Here is a 6,052-nt window from a genome sequence, read left to right on the forward strand (position 1 = left end):
TTTGGTCTAGTTATAGTTGATGATTTTTCAAGATTTATGTGGGTGTTCTTTCTCGATGATAAATCGCAGGTCCAATAGATCTTCAAAAACTTCGCCAGGAAGGCTCAAAATCAGTTTGAAGTGAGGATCAAGAAGGTTCGCAGCGACAACGGAATAGAGTTCAAGAACGCAAACATGGACACCTTTCTTGACGAAGAAGGGATTTCACACGAGTTCTCGGCTACGTACACACCTCAACAAAATGGAGTTGTTGAGAGGAAGAACCGGACGCTCATCGAAATGGCGAGAACGATGCTTGATGAGTACAAGACACCGAAGCACTTTTGGGTAGAAGCGGTTGAGACAGCTTGTCATGCAACAAATCGCTTGTATCTTCACAAGCTACTCGGCAAGACGGCATACGAGCTCCTCACCGGTAAAAAACCCCAAGTTGGATACTTTCGAGTATTCGACTCAAAGTGCTACATTCTTGATAAGCATCGTCGTTCTAAATTTGCTCCTAAGTCTCATGAAGGTTTCCTACTAGGTTATGGCTCAAACTCTCACACTTACCATGTCCACAACAATTTCACCCGAAAGGTTGAAGAGACGGTAGATGTGAAGTTTGATGAATCTAACGGCTCGCAAGTAGAGCAATTGCCAATTGATGTAGGAGACAAAGATCCTTCGGAAGCAGTCCAAGACTTGTCTATTCGCAAGGTTCGTCCAACGGAGGTGAAGGAGATTACCTCGTCCGTCCAAGTGGAAGCTTCTACTTCACGACAAGGTGAACCAAGAATTGATACGGAAGCATCCACAAGTGGGACACACCAAGATGAAGAAAACGAGGAAGTGCATAAAGATGAACATCAAGAACCTCCTTCCCCACCACGACAAGAGAACGACAACGCCAACAATGAAGAAGGCCAAGAAGAAGAACAAGATGAAGAAGAAGTTCAACCAAGAACCAAGCAAAAGCTCTCACGAGTTCGAGCAAGAATTGCTAAAGACCATCCCGTCGAGAAAATCTACAATGATATTCAAACCGGGAGAATCACTCGCTCTAAAACTCGTTTAGCTAACTTTTTTGAAAACTATTCTTTCATCTCTAGCATTGAACCTATGAAGGTTGAAGAAGCATTGGAAGATCCGGATTGGATAAATGCTATGCATGAAGAGCTACACAACTTTGAGAGAAACCAAGTTTGGACATTGGTTGAGAAGCCCGACAACAACCACAACATCATCGGTACCAAATGGGTGTTTCGCAACAAGCAAGATGAAGATGGACGAGTAGTTCGCAACAAAGCATGTCTCGTCGCCCAAGGCTACACACAAGTCGAAGGTATGTACTATGGTGAGACTTATGCTCCCGTTGCTAGACTTGAGTCCATTCACATCTTACTTGCCTATGTTAATCACCATGATATCACCTTATACCAAATGGACATTAAAAATGCTTTTCTAGATGGTGAAATAGAGGAGGAATTTTATGTTAAGCAACCTCCCAGCTTTGTCAATCCTAAGAAACCAAATCATGTTTACAAACTTCACAAAGCCCTTTATGGTCTTAAGCAAGCTCCTAGAGCATGGTATAAATGCTTTACCAAGTTCCTTATTGAAAAAGTCTTTGAAATTGGGAAAATAGATTCTACTCTCTTTACTAAAAGGGTTAATGGAGAACTGTTTGTGTGCCAAATCTATGTTGATGATATTATATTTGGTTCAACTAACCCTCATTTTAGTGAAAAGTTTGGGAAGCTAATGTCGGAGAAGTTTGAGATGTCTATGATGAGTGAACTCAAATTCTTTCTTGGGTTGCGAATCAAGCAAACTAAGGAAGGTACTTTTGTATCTCAAACGAAGTACACCAAGGACTTATTCAAGAAGTTCAATATGCAAGAATGCAAAGTTATGTCTACACCCATGCCTACTAGTGGACATCTTAATTTGACCAAAGATGGTGGACCGGTTGATCGAAAGGTTTATCGCTCTATGATTGGTTCATTGTTATATCTATGTGCTTCACATCCCGATATCATGCTAAGTGTGTGCATGTGTGCACGATATCAAGCTTCTCCTAAAGAATGTCATCTTAAGTTCGTGAAAAGGATAGTGAGATACTTAATCCATACACCAAATTTTGGCATTTGGTATCCTAAGAGGGCCTCTTTCGATCTTGTTGGCTACTCCGACTCGTACTATGCCAGAGACAAGGTTGAGAGAAAGTCCACTTTGGGTACTTGTCAATTTCTTGGTAGATCTCTTGTGTCTTGGTCCTCCAAGAAACAGAACTCTGTATCCTTATCCACCGCCGAAGCGGAATACATTGCCGTTGGTTCATGTTGTGCTCAATTACTTTGGATGACCCAAACTCTTAAAGATTATGGGATATATGTGAAACATGTTCCATTGCTTTGTTACAATGAAAGTGCTATCAAAATTGGTCATAATCCCGTACAACATTCTCGAACTAAGCATATTGAAGTTCGTCATCATTTCATTCGAGATCATGTTGCTAAGGGTGACATTAATCTTAAGCATGTCGTACCGAAAAGCAATTAGCGGATATATTCACTAAACCTCTTGTTGAGAAAGTGTTTTGCAGGTTAAGAGGAGAATTGAACATCATTGATGCTTTAAACTTGGAGTAGGAACTCCATCGGATACATGCAAGACATGAGCTTATGACTAATCCTTGATATTTCTCTTATGGTGAAAATCTTATGTCTTGGATATATTTGCATCTTGCATGTTATATAACCCATGTAGGTACTTGGTTGAATAAAATTCCATGAGATTGTAATCTACTCACATCTTGAGCAATCTCTACATCACCAAGTCTCTACACTATGGTGGTTGAAGACAAGGAAGCACCGAACCATTCAAACATATCCTTTGACAAATTCTATGTTAAGCTTCATGATTGTCATTTTTGGATACACAAGTGCTCTTCCTTGCAAGAACTAACCCATGTAGGTAGATGGACTCAAATTCCAAGTGGTGCTCCCAACTCTTGATGAGCTACATCAACCTTGAGCAACCCACACAAGTTCAACTACATGGACACCACCACCAACCAAGGTATGTTATTCCATCTTAGAGAAGCTTTACTCCAAGTCATGAGCTAAAGCAACTCGACAAGATGTGAATACATCAAGATGCTTAAATGAAAACTGGCAACCCCATTTTGAGCTTAAACGATGAGTATAACCTACGATCAAGTGATCTCACTTGACTCCTAAGTTAATATACTCTAACATAGGTGACTTTGTCGCCGACCATCTCTAGATGAAGTTCTCTTGTGTTCTTTTCTGTGTCTTTGCATTTGTCTCATGCATATTTGTTTCCCCTTTCAAAAAAAAACTTCATGGATTTCTTTCTGTTTGCTCTGCATTCTTCTGCATCCAAATCATTGAATATCATTCAGTAAATTCATTGCAAATCTTTGTTTGATCTTACTAGTCTAGTGAGCTGAGGTGACCAGTGTTTTCTCTGGGATGAACTCGGTTTCACCGATTTGTTGTTTCCGGTCCAACCGAATCTTTTCGGTACAACCGAAGCATACCACTCGGTGCCACCGATTTCACAACAGGAAAAATAGTTTGCCACTTATTCTGTGTTTCTTCTGATCCAGCTCCACTCAATGAATCTTGTCCTCTACAAGCATCCCATTTATATAAATGCTTTGTGTTGTGACTCAAGGATCAAACCCTTCTTGGAAATTGATGTCAAAGGGGGAGAGAGAGATCACATCAAAGCTTATCACTTAGAGAGATCACATCAGAGAAAGAGATCTCCAGGGGGAGAGAATACTCAAGTAGAAAATATTTCTCAAGGATCCCAGATGCTTGGTGTTCAGGAGGAGAGATGCCACATGTCTTCTTGAGGGGAAAGACATGTTCATATGTGCTTATTTGCATTCGCTCTGTTCATTTATATCTTTCAGCTCTGATTTTCTGTTCCCTATCTTCTCCCACTATCCCATGCTAGATTCAGAGGGAACAAGACATCTAAGGGAAAGAAATCATTTAAATTCATTGCATATATTTACTCTTGGGGACATGTCTAATCCAATGTGGTACTTAGTACTCACTCTCTACATGTAATCCCAGTCTTGGTATTCTTGTGGGTTCTTCTGTTTGCTCTGGCTAGTAGATGTACCTGTGTTATCTAACCTTGCTTATGCAGGTTCATTCCATCCTAAGCCAACTCAAGACTACAAGGTAAGTATATGCATCACAATCATGTGTATGAGGAATTCTTGCTGATGTACATACTGTTTGCAAGAAGGACTCATGGGCATGAAGGTATTTTCTTTAATATTCTTTGCTCTGATGCATATGGCCAAGATACATGTAACACATTGACTGCTCTATCATGGTTATGCTCTCACATGCTTCTACATTCCATATTCACATGATTGCATACATGTAGGGGGAGCCTATGCTGGTTACATGTCTTTCCAAAGCTTTACTCGCTATTCTTTATATCTTTATCTAAAGCTTTGATGTATGTTGTCATCAATTACCAAAAAGGGGGAGATTGAAAGCACAAGTGCTTCCTAGGTGGTTTTGGTAATTAATGTCAACATATCTCTTGTTGGACTAACACTTTTATCTAGTATGTTTCAGATAAGTTCAACAATGGAGTGGCATGGAATAAAGGATGTGGGAACTCCTTCAAGATGCTAAGGACAAAGGATTGGCTCAAGCTTCAAGCTCAAGACTCTTCATTTTACATTTTAGTGATCCAAGATCACATTGAGTCTATAGGAAAAGCCAATACTATCAAGAAGGGATGAGGTGTTGCTTAATGAGTTTCTTGCTCCAGAGTGCTTAGTAATATGCTCCAAAACCCTCAACTACTTCCCACTTCCACACATATGACCTAAACCTAAAGTCAAACTCGGCCACACCGATTCTTTCTATCCGGCGCCACCGAGTTCAGATGTCATAGCCACTGCCACAAACCCTAGGCAAATCGGTCTCACCGATAGGGATCTCGGTCTCACCGAGATGGGATTGTAATCTCTCTATGTATGTCCATTACCAAAACCGGTCTCACCGAGTTTGAGTAATCAGTCCCACCGAGTTTGCCTGACCAACTCTCTGGTTAGCTAATTACCAAAATCGGTCTCACCGAGTTTGTGTAATCGTTCTCACCGAGATTACGTTATGCCCTAACCCTAACCATATCGGTCCTACCGAGTTGCATGTCTGTCCCATCGAAAATCCTAATGGTCACTAGATTTGCTGAATCGGTCGGACCGAGTTTACCAATTCGGTCCCACCGAGTTTGGCAAGTTGTGTGTAACAGTTTGATTTTGTGTGGAGGCTATATATACCCCTCCACCTCCTCTTGATTCGTGGAGAGAGCCATCAGACTGAACCTACACTTCCAGCTTATTTTTTCTGAGAGAGAACTACCTACTCATGTGTTGAGTCCAAGACACTACTGGAAACTGGGAATTTGCCATCAGCCAGCTCTTTTCCATCTGCCAGCTGATGGCAAAGAATGTCTTTGCCATCTGCTTATAAAAAGCAGATGGCAAAGAACATGGTTGCCATCAGCCAATTCTTTGCTATCTGCTAGTGGATGGAAAATAATCTTTGCCATCTGCCAGCAGATGGCAAGGAGGTGGGTAGGGTCCAGTGCTGCAACGGCCTGTCAACCCACCTCTTTGCCATCTGCTAGCAGATGGCAAAGAATCTTTTCCATCTATTGGCAGATGGCAAAGAAGTGGGTGGAGCCCAATGGATAACGGCGCTATAACGGCCAGTAGCCCCACCTCTTTGCCATCTGCCAGCGGATGGCAAAGGCCCATATCTTTGCCATCAGCCAGCGGCTGGCAGATGGCAAAGAGGTCGAACTATCTCCCCCCCTCTTTTTCTAAAAGAAAAATTCCCCTCCCCTCTCTCCCAGCCCGGCTCCTCCCCTCTCTCTCTCTCTCTTCCAGCCCGGCCCCACCCCTCTTTCTCTCCCCACCTCACCCACCCACCAGCGCCACTTGTCCAAAAAAAAATCTGCCCAAACCGCACCCACGCGCGCGCCCCAGCCAGACGACCCCAGG

This window comes from Triticum dicoccoides, chromosome 4B (assembly GCF_002162155.2).
Source record: "Triticum dicoccoides isolate Atlit2015 ecotype Zavitan chromosome 4B, WEW_v2.0, whole genome shotgun sequence".
Lineage (NCBI taxonomy): Eukaryota > Viridiplantae > Streptophyta > Magnoliopsida > Poales > Poaceae > Triticum > Triticum dicoccoides.